The sequence below is a fragment of the Anolis carolinensis genome, chromosome 5 (assembly GCF_035594765.1).
Source record: "Anolis carolinensis isolate JA03-04 chromosome 5, rAnoCar3.1.pri, whole genome shotgun sequence".
Taxonomy (NCBI): domain Eukaryota; kingdom Metazoa; phylum Chordata; class Lepidosauria; order Squamata; family Dactyloidae; genus Anolis; species Anolis carolinensis.
The window spans coordinates 99563466-99578581 of record NC_085845.1 but is presented as its reverse complement, the minus strand read 5'-3'; the positions used below and the strand labels follow the sequence as shown (position 1 = coordinate 99578581).

Sequence of the window (15116 nt, the reverse complement as noted above, 5' to 3'; positions counted from 1 at the left end):
GTTACACCATTAAGCTGTATTCCTGGCATTGCAGAGGGGTTAGCTGGTGCCTGTTGGAAGAGCACTTTGGTTTTCTCCATGTTCAGTGAGAGGCCGAGCTTCTCGTATGCTTCTGCGAAGGTGTTTAGAGTGGCTTGTAGGTCTACTTCTGGGTGATATGACAGCGTGGAAGGGCCCTAAGAGAGAGCAAAGGGGGAGGCATGGCTGGAAGGCGGGGAGGAGGGAGAGCAACTGGGCCGGGAGCCAGCGAGACTGCCAGGCGTTTCTGGCCTCTCCTCCCACAGCCCGCATTTCTCCATCCTCCTTCCCCTTCCCTCCCCTTCCCTCCAGGCTGAGTTCATTCACTGGGATTGGTTTCAAATGACGCCATCGCTTTATTTTTACACCAATGACCTCATCTCGGCGGCTGCCTGTAAGTTTACTGACCAGCAAAAACTCTTCTCTCCTTCCTTCCTTCTCTCCCTCTCCCCTCCTCCTCCCTCCTTGTTTTGTTCCGTACAATTCAATTATTCAGCCTGTTTGCTCTCTACCTTTAATTACAAGGCGACTATCTGTCGGTGGGATATTCCCCCCTCCTTTTCCTTCCTTTTTCTCATCTTCAAGGAGGAAGAAAAGCCTCTTCTCCCCAGGAACCCCTTTTCTCTGAACTAGGGCAGGGGGGGACACAAACACAGGCACGCACGCACCGGGAGACTCCAAAGCGCAGGGGAAATTTCCCACCGGCTTTGAAGAAGGGAGCCTTGAGAGAGAGACACACAGAGAGAGAGAGACTGAGGGAGCCTGGCAGAGCGCGAAGAGCCCGGTGGCAGCAGCGGCGGTGCTTTTAAAGCGGGGAAAAGTAAGTCTTTGGGGAAAGGGGGAGGTTGTGTCACCCCTGTCCATGTCCAGACTTGAAGAGAGGGCCGCTGGAAGCGTGGGCCAAAGGGAAGAGCCATCTTCTCCGTCCCCTCCCGCCCTGTGGGCCTGTTTGTTTACCATTGGCGCCACAACAAGCCCGGGGTTCTCTTCAGTATCCCTGGCTCGACAACAGTCCATGTGAGAAAGATCTTGGAGTCTTAGGGCCCTTCCACACAGCCATATACAGTAGAGTCTCACTTATCCAACCTAAACAGGCCGGCAGAACGTTGAATAAGCGAATATTTATTTATTTATTTTATTTACAGTATTTATATTCCACCCTTCTCACACCGAAGGGGACTCAGGGCGGATCACATTATACACACATAGGGCAAACATTCAATGCCCATAAGCACATCAAACAGAGACCGAGACAGACAGACGCAGAGGCAATTTAACCTTCTCCTGAGGGGATGTTTGATTCTGGCCACAGGGCGGAGCAGCTGCTCCATTATCCACTCTGACGGCACTTCCTCATTCCAGGTTGTAAATTAGTTAACCTTGCCTCCCCACTTCTTTTATAAGTGGTACCTTATTTCCTACTTGATAGATGCAACTATCTTTCGGGTTGCTAGGTCAGCAACGAGTACGGGCTATTTTTAATTTTTAATTGGCGGGTGCTCACCCCACCACGGGCTGGCCTCGAACTCATGACCTCATGGTCAGAGTGATTTATTGCAGCTGCTCAACAGCTTGCGCCACAGCCCGGCCCCAATGTTGGATAATAAGGATATGTTATATATTATGTTATATATCGTCCGCAAAAGCGCGGATTTTGATTTCTTGTTTATCCAATTTGATACCTTTTAAGTTTGCGTCCTTCCTAATTGATCTTAACAGGACTTCTAAGGCTAAAATGAAAATCAGTGGAGATAACGGGCAACCCTGTCTAGTGCCCTTTTTATTTCGAATTCCTCTGTTATTTGACCATTAATCCTTAATTTAGCTTTTTGTTGATCATAAATTGCCTGAATTCCATTGATAAATTAAATGCCAAAATCTAATTCTTTTAATAATAATTTTACAAAATCCCAATTAAACTTATCAAAGGCTTTCTCCGCATCTAGCGATAGAAAGCCCACCTCTTTTTGACAATTCTGGTCATAATATTCAATTGCATCCACTATGATTCTAACATTATAAGGATATGTTGGATAATAAGGAGGGATTAAGGGAAAGCCTATTAAACATCAAATTAGGTTATGGTTTTACAAATTAAGCACCAAAACATCATGTTATACAACAAATTTGACAGAAAAAGTAGTTCAATACGCAGTAATGCTATGTTATAATTACTGTATTTACAAATTTAGCACCAAAAATCGCGATGTATTGAAAACATTGACTACAAAAATGCGTTGGATAATCCAGAACTTTGGATAAGTGAGACTCTACTGTACTTACTTTCTTACTTACTTACTTAGGCGATCCCTTGTAGTTCGAGGATGATGGTTCTCCATTTCTGTTATCTTGGGGATGGATCCATAGATGGCTGAAGAGACCTATTCTTGATCTGCATGTTCTCCCGCAGTGAGGACATTGGTTTCCAGGTGGAAAGCGGTCCCGATCAGGGTTGGCTTGACAGGCCTTCCTCTTGGCACGTTTCTCCCTTAAGCCCTCCATTCGTGCCTCTTTGAACTCTGCAGCACTGCTGGTCACAGCTGACCTCCAATTAGAGCGCTCAAGGGCCAGGGCTTCCCAGTTCTCAGTGTCTATGCCACAGTTTTTAAGGTTGGCTTTAAGCCCATCTTTAAATCCTTTTCCTGCCCACCAACATTACGTTTCCCGTTCTTGAGTTCGGAGTAGAGTAGCTGCTTTGGGAGACGGTGATCGGGTATTCGGACAACGTGGCCAGTCCAGCGGAGTTGAATTTTTTTGTGTGTGTCAGGAGCAACCTGAGTTGCTTCTGGAGTGAGAGAATTGGCTGTCTGCAAGGACATTGCCCAGGGGACGCCCAGATTTTCTTTGATGTTTTACCATCCTTGTGGGAGGCTTCTCTCATGTCCCCGCATGGAGCTGGAGCTGATAGAGGGAGTTCATCTGCACTCTCCCTGGGTGGGATTCGAACCTGGCAGCCTTCAGGTCAGCAATCCAACCTTCAAGTCACAAGGCTTTTATCCCCTAGGCCACTGGAGGCTCCTAGCGGAGTTGATGGTGTAGGAGCATTGCTTCAATGCTGTGGTCTTTGCTTCCTCAAGCAAGCTGACATTTGTCTGCCTATCTTCCCAAGAGATTTGGAAATGCTCCAGGAGTTGAGTGTGATATCTGCAGACCGTCCACGTTTCTCAGGTGTAGAACAGGGTTGGGAGGACAATGGCTTTATAAACAAGCACTATGGATGTCCCGATCATCAAACACTCTCTGCTTCATTCTGAAAAATGCTGCACTCGCAGAGCTCAGGCGGTGTTGTATTTCAGTGTCAATGTTGACTTTTGTGGAGAGGTGGCTGCCAAGGTAGTGGAAATGGTCAACGTTTTCTAGTGTTACACCATTAAGCTGTATTCCTGGCATTGCAGAGGGGTTAGCTGGTGCCTGTTGGAAGAGCACTTTGGTTTTCTCCATGTTCAGTGAGAGGCCGAGCTTCTCGTATGCTTCTGTGAAGGTGTTTAGAGTGGCTTGTAGATCTTCTTCTGAGTGCGCACAGACTACGTTGTCATCGGCATATTGGAGTTCTATAATAGATGTTGTGGTGACATTGGTTTTGGCTTTCAGTCTGCTAAGGTTAAATAACTTGCCATCTGTCTGATAGATGATTTCCACTCCGGTGGGAAGCTTCCCATCAACAAGGTGAAGTATCATAGCGATGAAGGTGGAAAATAAGGTGGGGGCAATAACACATCCCTGCTTGACACCTGATTCCACCTTAAATAGGTCACTTTGGGAACCGTTGCTGTCCAAGACAGTTGCATATAACCCTGAATATCAAGGCAGAATAACCCACAATATTGGCTTTGAACTGAGTTATCAGTGTCCACACAACTACATATCCCAGTTCAAAGTGATGTGGGATTTTATTCAGCTGTGTGGAAGGGGCCTTGGTAGACAAGTTGAACTGAGCTAACTAGGATACAGCAGCTAAAAAGCCAATGGGATTTCGAGCAGCATCAAAAGGAGTCTAGAGTCTAGATCAGGGCCCCTCAAACTTTTTAAGCAGAGGGCCTGTTCACAGTCCCTCAGACTGTTGGGGGGCCGGACTACGATGAAATAGTAAAAAATTAGGATTGTTGTTGTTGTGTGCCTTCAAGTCGTTTCAGACTTAGGTCAACCCTAACATAAGAGACCTCCAAAGACAATCTAGATGGTCTCATAAGACCATCGGTAAGGAAAAGAACCCTCAAAAGCCATCTAGATGATCTCATCAGGCCATCAGAAGATCACAGATAAGGAAAGGGACCCTCAAAGGCCATCCAGATGGTCTCATAAGAACATTGGTAAGGAAAGGGACCCCCAAAGGCATCTAGACAATCTCACAAAAACATAGGTAAGGAAGGGGACTCTCAAAGGCCATCTAGATGGTCTCATAGGACCATAGGTAAGGAAAGTGACCTCCAAAAGCCATCTAGATGGCCACATAAGGCCGTATCTAAGCAGAGAGACCTTCAAAGACAATCTAGATGATCTCATAAGGCCATAAGCAAGCAAAGAGACCTCCAAAGACCATCTAGACAATCTCATAAGACCATAGGTAAGGAAAGGGACCCTCAAAGGCCATCTAGATGATCTCATCAGGCCATCAGAAGACCATAGATAAGGAAAGGGACCCTCAAAGGCCATCTAGATAGTTTCATAAGACCATAGGTAAGGGGTCCCCAAAGGCCATCTAGACGGTCTCATAGGACCATAGGTAAGGAAAGTGACCTCCAAAAGCCATCTAGATGGTCTCATAAGGCTGTAGCTAAGAGAAGAGATCTTCAAAGACCATCTAGACAATCTCATAAAACCATAGATAAGCAAAGAGAACTCCAAAGACCAAGTAGACTTAGGTCAACCCTAAGTCTAAAGTTTAGGACAGGGGCAGGTAAATGATCTTGGAGGGCCGCATCTGGCCCACATGCCTTAGTTTGGGACCCGTGGTCTAGATCACTGATTCCCAAACTTTTCTTGACTGAGGACCACTTTGGCCAGGGCCCACCTTGGCCAGGGCCCACCTGGACTAGGGACCACCTGGACCAGAAGGGTTACAAATCAGATGCACAATATCTGCTTTGAACTGGGTTATCTGTGTCATATCAGTTCAAAGCCAAAAAAGTGGGATTTTACTCAGCTGTGTGGAAGGGGCCTAGAATGCTAAAACATCAAACATCCGGGCATCCCCTGGGCAAAGCCCTTGAAGATTGCCAATTCTCTCACACCAGAAGCAGCTTGCAGACTTGAGATAGGTCTTAACTTGTGTCTTGAATTCTGACAGCTAATTTAGCTATTGGAGCTCTACCGGCATGTCTTGGGGCAGTCGATTAAAAGGTCCTCTGAGTGACGGTCGCCAGTCGGGTTCTAGGAAACTGGGGCACACACCCCCCCAGAGGACTTCAGTGTTCAGGACAGATAGTATGGGAGAAGTATGGGAGTAGGTGTACAGTTTGGTAACCTGTACCCAAACCATCAAAACCAATACTTCGTACTTTGTCCAGAAACTAATTGGCAGCAGTGGAGTGACTTTAGGATAGGTGTAATATGTTCACTCCTAGATGCTCTTGTAACCAATCTGGCTGCCATATTTTGAACCAACTGGAGTTTCTGAGCTTGGTACAAAAGTAGCCCAATGTAAAGCACATTGCAGAAGTCCAACCTTGAGTTTACCAGTGCATGCACTACCTCCTCAAGGTCCTCCAAATCTAGGAAGGGTACAGCTGGCAGATCTGCTGAAGCTGATAGCACTCCTGGCCATTGCATCTACCTTGGCTGACATTTGGAGTGATAGATCCAGGATGTTATGTTTGCGATATCCTTTCCTATTCTTTCCTCCCCTTGACGTTTTCTTGCTGCTTTTTAGGTTGTTTATTCCCCCTTGGAGTTGAATGTGTAGGTAACCTGAGCTGTGGGTGATATTCTCTTGCATGCCGTCAGAGGGGATGAGGCTGGCACTCTTAAAAAGCAGGGGCACAAATGCCATGTCTTGGGCCCCATCTACACTTGCAGCATAGATAGGGCTCTGGACAGGTTTTGCAATGTGAACTTGTTTCTTACCTTTATTTCGACACGCTTCCACCCACTTTCATTTTAAGTACTACAATTCCAAATGTAGTCACAGAGAACACAATACTGTAAATTGGTAGTTGTTTGTGATATAAAATCTTTTGCACAAGGAAGTGAAGCAGAAGAAGGAATACTCCAACAATACAAAACCATTAGATTTTTTAAAATATTTTTTACTGAGTATTACAGTGATGTTTGGCTCCAGTGGAATGCAGAATTATTATTGCTTCCCCATACTAAGCTCTTGTGCCTTGAGAGATGACATCTGCATATCATTGCATCCCCATGTGCTTGGAAACTTAACCTATTGAATTATTGTCTGCAGGGTGGGGGGAAAGCTAGAAAACCTTTGTTAGGGACAGGTCACCTATCCTGCAGAATATTCACTGTTCTGCCCACATTTCTTTCTCTGTAAGCTATTAGAATTTTGAATAATTGAAAAGCAATGCCTATATCTGGTTCCATTAAGGAACAGTAGAAAGTTTTTTAGCAGATTCGGCATTGCTGTATACCAAACAAAGATAAATATTGTGGAAAATTCTGATTGATAATACTGCATGAAGTTTATTTTATTTTTTGTTGTTGTTATAGAATTGGTTGATGATTTGAAAACATTCGTAGGGCTCTCTACAGGGAATAAAGAACTAGTTTGCCTATTTTGTTTGCTGAATGAGATGTAGGTCAGACATCTATTGCATGAAATGATCCACAAGCAAGAGTTTTGATTTACAGTCCTAATTTGTTTTATTTAAATGAAGGCTGTGGAGCTATTTAAAGTTTGATTTCCCAATCTAAACATATTTGTTTGGCATGATACTCTACTGATTTCAGTAGATCTCATTGGTGTGTTAGTGTGATCAGGTCTCTAATCTTTCAAGTATTCTTTTTTATAATAGACTCTTACCAAGAAAAATGTACTTCTGAACTTGCATAAATTGTGAACTGAGGAAATTAACTATGGAAAGGGTTCACTTTGATCAGTGTGAAGCAGTTCAAAACACTACAAAACCTTTAAAAAGAAGGAACAGATTATTCAAAAACTACAGACATGTACAGATACTTGGAAAGGATGGATTTTAATTTTAGGTTGCTAATATGTTGATTAAACAGTATAATAGTAAATTATGTTATTACTACTTAGAGTAAATACTAAGTGATATGGTGCCTATAAATATGATCAATGAGACCAATGACAAGAGTTATATTGACATGTGTAGTACTGTAGTATTGAGAACATAGAGCCCAATGTAGAGTATTGGATTTCAATGTGATGTAGTCCAATCTTGGAAATGTGATGTATTCCAGGTTTCTTCTTATACTATAACTCCTATGACCTCACAACCTGTATGACAAGTAACCATGCTGAGTGGGAACTGTAGCTGAACAAGGTACATTTTCAGAGCTCTGATTGTATCTTGTTTCAAATCTTCGGCATTTAGCTTTTATAGACTACTAGTAGTGACCACAAGAACTAGAAGGAGGTCAGCAGCACAAGAGCAAACAGGAGTCAAGAACTCACAAGTGTACGTAGTTAGTTCCAGCTCCAACAATTGTCAAGTCAAGAGACGGTTCTACGGAAGCAACTGAACACATTTCATAGAGTTGATAGGGGCCTTCTACCATTCTTCTACTATGGAATGGTAGAAAATCCAGAGCTAGAGCATTCTGGACAGGTGAATTAGAGGCCCCCAGCTTTGCTTAGTGGCCTCCAGCTAAGAACACCCTCCCCTAAATCATTTCCATCACCATACTAATCACCAGGAACATTTTTTCTTATGTTCAGTTGCAATGTACTCTCCTTTGACTTAGATGTCAACTCTATACATGTTTTATTGGTAGTAAACCCCACTGAGTTCAGAAGGACTTACTTATGAGTAGACATATATGGGGTTATGCTGCTTGGCTCTGTAGATCTAATGTCTCCTTCCAGGGCAGCAGAGAAAAGATCACATCTTCTTTTATGGAGCAGCCTACTTCGGGTATTTGTAGAATGCTATCATACACTCCAGCCCAACTCCAGTCTTGGTAGTTGTAGTTACTGTGTGCCTTCAAGTCATTTCTGACATATGGTGATCCTAAGGTGAACTTGTCACAGGATTTTCTTACAGGTTTGTTCTTACACTCCTTTGATACAGAGAGTGTGTGACTTGTTCAACATCACCCAATGAGTTTTAATGGCTGAGTGAAAATTTGAACTCCAGAGTCACTTTCCAATGCTCAAAGCGTTACACTACTCTGGATCTCTCCAGTCTTGAATTCTCTAGTCAATGTGTGAATTTCCTTCAGCCTTTTCTCATGGGACGTATTTTCTCTACCCAACCATTTTTGCTGTCCTCCACTGAACCTGTTCCAGTTTGTCAACATATTTCTTAAAATACAGCATCCAGAAAGGGAAAGGGTAGTCTAAACCCTTCTTAAACTTTTCCCACTAACAACCCCTTTCTGTTTGAGATTTCCCCCCATATATAAGTATATAAAATGGGTATAAAAATCAAACATTTACTGATAATAAATCAGTATTTACAAAGCTTGCTGAACAGATTGGTTTTCCTTTTGTGTGGAATACAGCTGAAGCATTGCTGCATGTTGTTGCTAGCAGATTCCTAGAAAAGGTTCAGCGAACTTTTACTGTTGCAATTTTTTTTGTGATCCCAGCATTGGGCTAAGGGAAACCTATTAGGGGTTGAGATCCACAGCTTAAAAAGCAATGCGCTAATCTAGAGTTAGACAACATTGGAGACTCTGCTGGAAAAAAATGAAACTTTACATCTTGTGACTTGGAGGTGTAGTTCTGTTAATGCATTACCTTTTTTTACATTCATATCACAGTGCTGTGAACTAAGGGTCAGGTTTTGACCAATACTTTGAGAAATTTTTTTCTCATTAGTTGTCTAAATGCATTTTTTAGAAATTTGTGCCTACTAAATTTCATTTTGTCAGTTTATCACAGTTTGCATCCACAAATGCAGTTCAACACCACTTTAAATGGCATTGCTCAATGCTGTGGACTCATGGGAGTTGTAGTTTGGTGAGGCACCTGCACTATTTGGCAGGGAAAACTAAAGACCTTGTAAAATTACAACTCCCATGATTCCATAGCATTGTGCCATCCAATTAAAGTGGTGTCAAACTGCATTTACTCTAAAGTGTAAAACCCCCGGTTCTCCATTATCTCAAGGCAATTTTGAGTATCATCCTGTCCCCCAAAGTGTTAACTATCCCTCCTAGTGGGGTTGTTAATTACATAGCTGAAAATGATTTCTTTCATCCCCTTATCATTTAAACTTGTTTATAACAGTGCTGGAAAATAAGGGCCCAGGACAAAGTCCTATGGCATGATACTAAAATCTCTTTCTGTCATCAATTAATGAGCACTCTTTGAGTACAAGATTCCAGCCAGTTTTTTTGTCCAAGTAATGGCATTACTGGGCCTTAAATTAACTTTCTTGCTGAAAAAAAAATGCCAGAGATGATTTTGTGAGGTATTTGACTGAAATCAAGAGAAATGATTTTCACAATAGTGCTCACAATCCACTACTAAACTGATAACTAATTTGTAAAGGACACATAACAGGGTTTGCTTTGGGCAAATCAATGCCAGCATCTACTAATTACTTCATTTTTATCAAGAAGCTTATAAACTAACTAATGTAAATATCTGACTAATGCAGCACTCAAAAGCACTGATGTAACATTTCAGGCGCCACTGAAGTTATCCCAGATAGTTTAATCCAAAATGAAACGGCAGCAATTATAATGTGCTTGCTCCCTTTACTGTCTGTTTCCAGGTAGGTTTCTAAATTACGACTAGACTTGCTTGGAGCAAATAAGAATCGCTCCCAGGTGCACATTTAGAGGTGCAGTAAATGACAAACATTGGAGATGAACAGTCCTGGATTATTTCTTTCAAGTGTCTGCTGTCATGTCTGTGAGTGCAATATGTCAGGCATAGTTCATACTTCATTTTAAAAGATTTATGATGTTTTCCATGGTCATGAGTGGTTAAGCAGGTGCATACTGATAGAACATCCCAGAGCTGAGGTAATGAACTGCAACAAACAGATACTTTTAAAAAAGTATTTATATGCAAGCTAAATAAATGGGCAAAACTAAACTCTGATTTGAAAACTTTTGAGTTAGGTCTTACTAACAATACCTTAAGGTCATTGTTTCCTGGGCATATCCTCTGTGGCATGTAAACAAATCATGAAAATTCATTCCAACTTACCTAAGACTGTTTAGTGAGTAGGCTGGGAGGATATTCTGAATTACACCTTGATCCCTTTGTGGCGTTAAGTGCCTTCAAGTTATGGTGACCCTAAGGCAAATATGTCATGGAGTTTTCTTGCCAAGATTTGCTTTTGCTTGAGAGGGTGTGACTTATCCAAAGTCAATCAGTGGGTTTCCATGGCTGAGTGAGGATTTGGACCCAGGCTCTCACGGTTGTTAATCATTGGATGAGACCAAATCAGTTTTGAGTTTAGAAACTGGTTGGCTGTAGCCATGATTGACTGATACTGAGTGTATGTACACACTTTTTCCTGATTTGACTTGAGGCTTAAGCTATTGTTACGTAAAAATGTACACAACACAGCAGAATCCATTTATTGCAGCAGTCAGGGAATTCTTACTCCTTGAATGAATTTAGAAGTAAACAAAGCAATTCCTCTTCTGCAAATGTTTTGGTAGCCAAATTTGGAGCAAATGTTTTGGTTGTCAGGTCACTGACTGACTACTTGTTCCTGAGTGTATTTTTGACGTATTATAATTCTTCTATTTTATAAACTGACATAGATACTCATGTTAAAAGGTTATATATCAATTACATTCATGGCAGGAATACCTTCCCTCCCAGTGGTCCTGCATGTTAGCACAAAATATTACTGTTGGTTCCTGATGTGAGGGGTTGATTGCTCCTTAGAAGAGAAACAGTTTAGAAAGGGAAAAACATTCTTAACTGGTGGATCATTTCTGCTCAGAACTCCACATATTTTTTTGCAAGACCACTTTTTAACTATGGACAGATAGGTTTAGTGTGATGCTCACAATGTGAAGCATGTGAAATATAAAAGACTAGCTTAGTTACCCGACGATGTCCAGGTTCGGTATTTGGTAATTTGTAACACTATTTATTTGAAAGAGTCATTGTTTTGGGATTTTATGAATGGTCCCATTAAGAAAATATATAAGGATGTGGGTAAACTACAATTTCAATCATCATCTAGCATCACAGGCCCGGGCTGTGGTGCAGGCGGGAGAGCAAGCCAGTGCAATTAACTGCAATGAATCACTCTGACCAGGAGGTCATGAGTTCGAGCCCCGCTCGGAGCCTATGTTTGTTTGTCTTTGTTCTATGTTAAAAGGCATTGAATGTTTGCCTATATGTGTAATGTGATCCGCCCTGAGTCCCCTTCGGGGTGAGAAGGGCGGAATATAAATGCTGTAAATAAATAAATAAATAAATATGTCATGCCCCCAAACCACACCAGTATTTAAAGTTGGTCAAGTTAGATATGTATGCCAAGTTTGGTCCAGACCCATCATTGATGTGCTTCACAGTGCTCTTTGGATGCAGGGTGAACTACAACTCTCATCATCCCTCTGTGAGTGCCCACCAAACCCCAATATTAGTTAAAGCTGATCATGATAGGTATGTATGCCAAGTTTGGTGCAGATCTATTGTTGGCAGGGTTCACAGTGCTCTCTGGATACGGGTGAACTATAACTCCCAACCTAAAAAGTCAATTCCCCCCAAACCCCACCAATATTCAAACTTGGTATGTGCCAAGTTTGGTCCAGATCCATTGTCCATTTGGTTTACGGTGCTCTCTGGATGCGGGTGAACTACATCTTCTTAGATTCAAGCTCAATTCCTGCCAAGCCCCACCAGTATTTAAAGTTGGGCATGTTGAGTCTGTATACCAAGTTTGGTTCAGATCTGTTGTTGATTTGGTTCATGGTGCTCTCTGATTGCAGGTGAACTACAATCCCCAAAATCATGTGTCAGATCCTACTAGTATTCAAAGTTGGCTATATTGATACTGTGTGTCAAGTTTGGTCTAGATCAAGCATGGGCAAGCAACTACCCTCTAGGTGTTTTGGACTTCAGCTTGCAGAATTCCTAATACTGGCTGCTAGGAATTGTGGGAATTGAAGTCCAAAACACCAGGAGGGATGATGTTTGCCCATACCTGATCCAGATCCATCATCGATTGGGTTCACAGTGCTCTCTGAATGTAGGTGTTTTACAACTCGCAGAATTCAAGGTCAAATGCTTCCAAAACCCACCAGTATTCAAAGTTGGCCATGTTGGGAGGGGTGTGTGTGTGCCAAATTTGGCCCAAATCCATCATTGACTGGGTTCAGTGTGGTCTTTGAATGTTGGTGAGCTATAACTTCCATCATCCTGGTCTATTCACCCAAACATCTCTAGTTTGTTCTGTTGGTTATTGGGAAGGGGGGCAGGTGTCTGTGTACCAGGTTTTGTCCGGATCCATTGTTGGCAGGACCAACAATGGAAAATCCATATAAACACACATACATACCGTAGATACAAACATGCAAACAAACATTGACTTTTATTATACACAATCTTAGTTATCTGTTGATGCCCAGGTTAGGCAATTTGGTAGAGATAAACATTTGGAAAAATCATAGTTTGTTTTTGGATTGTATGAATAGTCCTATTAGAAAATGTATGAGATGGGTGGGCTACAAGTCCTCTATCATTTCCAAATCTGCCAGTATTTAAATTAGTCATGGGTGGTCTGTGTGCCAAGTGTGGTCCAGATCTCTGGAAGTGGAGGCCATCTTAGAAGATACATATAAACAACATACAAACATACTAACTTTTATTATAGACTAACTTAGGTACCCAGGTTAGTTCTTTTGGAAAGAATAAACATTAGAAAAGTCATTGTTTGTGAATGTTATGAATTCTCCCATTTGAAAATGCACACAGATATGTGTGGGTTGCAAGTCCCATCATCCTCTGTCATTTCCTGCCAAACACCACCAGTATTTAAAGTATAATGGGAGGACGATCTCTATAAATACAGATATAAGAGATAGAGATGTTGAAGTATGTTTTTGCTTGTCAGCCATTCTTGCCTGTACTTTATTTAGCAGTAGTGGCTTATTGGCAACTGTTGTTAGAATACCCCAATGAAGATCTTTTTGGACTCTTGGTATATTACTTACTCCTCGGTGGCTGTATAGCAGGTCCACTTTTTCAGGAAAGAGCAGAAAGAAATGAAGCTGGAAGCATGTGTGAGAGAACAAAGTTGGTGTTTTCCTTGTGCTCCATTTGTGGTTTGTTGCTGAGCCAAGGGTGACCTATTCAGAGTTGGCTCTGAACAGGCTGGCAAGCTTCCATTTTGTCTCTCTGTGAAATGTTCTTGTAGTTTTTTTTAATAAGTGAAATGGGATTGAAGAAATAAATGGCATAAAAATTGAAATTAGTTACTACAATTAATTGTCCCCCTTTTAAGTCTGTAACGAGTTATGGAGGATACTTTATTTCACATATTATGTCTGTATTCGTCCACAGAGCAGCTGAGGTTCACAATGGTAGCTTATGGCATGAGTCACTAGATACAGTACTTGCCAAAACCGTCTTGCCACAAATCTTGTCCAAAGGGCTTGTCAAATTAGCCAGCCAGCAGAGCATTCATGAAAGTGCTTACTGCTTGTATCCCTAAGCATTTGTTTCTGCTGACTTTCATACACAGAAACATTTTTCTATTACAGAACTATAATAATTACAGAGCTATAAAATAGCATTATGATTTTGCATTTGTTGATATACAAATAAAAGTAAAATTCCTTCTTCTTCATAAAATGAGAATTTTGTTTAGTACTATATGACCTCCTGAAAACTCTGGGTCAAACTTAGCACAAAGATGTCTTTAATAATAGAATCATAGACTTGAAAGAGACCGCCAGGCCATCCAGTCCAACCCCCTGCCATGCAGGGAAATACAGTCCAAGCACTCCTGACAGATGGCCATCCAGCCTGTGCTTGAAAACCTCTGAGGCAGCATATTCTTCTGTTTTTCTTGCAATTTGAATCCATTGCTTTGTGTCCTAGTCTCTAGAGTAGCAGAAAACAAGAAGGCCTCCGTGATATGCTATCCTTACAAACCTTTAAACATGGCTATCATGTTCCCTCTCAGCCCTCTCTTCTCCAAGCTAATTTTACCCAGCTCCCTAAACCACTCCTCACAGGCAGCTTCCAGACCTTTCATCATTTTGGTTGCCCTTCTCTGGACACATTACAGTTTGCCAATATCCTTCTTGAATTGTGCCATCCAGAACTGGGCATAGTATTCCAGTTGAGGTTTGACCAAAGCAGAATTGACTGGAATTATAACTTCCCTTGATCTAGATGTTATACTCCCACTGATGCAGTCTAAAATTGGATTGGGTTTTTCAACTGCCCCTTCACACTGTTGACTCGTGTTCAGCTTGTGGTCTATCAAGACTCCTAAATCTCTTTCATATATATATGCTGTTTTCAAGCCAAATGTCACCCATCCTATCTTTGTGCATTTAATTTTTATTGCCTAAACATAGTACCATTCATTTCCCCCGATTAAATTCATTTTATTAGTTTTGGCCCAGTTCTCTCATCTGTTAAGGTCATTTTGGATTCTGGTTCTATTCTCTGGTGTGTTAGTTATCCCTTCCCGTTCAGTGTCATCTGCAAATTTTATAAACATTCATTCCATTCCATTCTCCAAAACATTGATACAGATGTTGATACAAAGCCTCCTTGAGTCCCCTATGGGTGAGATGGGCGGGATATAAGTATTGTAATAAATAAATAAATGTTGAATAGCACAGGACACAGCCCTATGGCACTCCACTGGTCACTTCTCTCCAAGATAAAGAGAAGCCATTAGTAAGCATTCTTTGGGGTCAGCCAGTCCCAATTCTCCTCTAACAGTAGCATTGTCTAGCCCACATTTTGCTAGTTTCTTTGTAACAGTGTCATGAGAAACCTTGTCAAAGGCCTTACTGAAATC

General features: G+C 41.8%; 1 protein-coding gene across 4 annotated transcripts in view; it reads left to right on the top strand.

The window, feature by feature from the left end:
- Window positions 1-275: 275 nt before the first annotated feature.
- The window catches only part of dusp16 (dual specificity phosphatase 16), a 56821-nt gene continuing 41980 nt past the window's right edge, over window positions 276-15116 (top strand). For 2 of the 4 annotated variants that reach the window (XM_008111365.2, XM_008111362.2), the window contains exon 1: window positions 419-838. The gene's annotated coding sequence lies outside the window, so the exon portion shown is untranslated. The other 2 variants (XM_008111363.3, XM_008111364.3) reach the window with 2 other exon arrangements.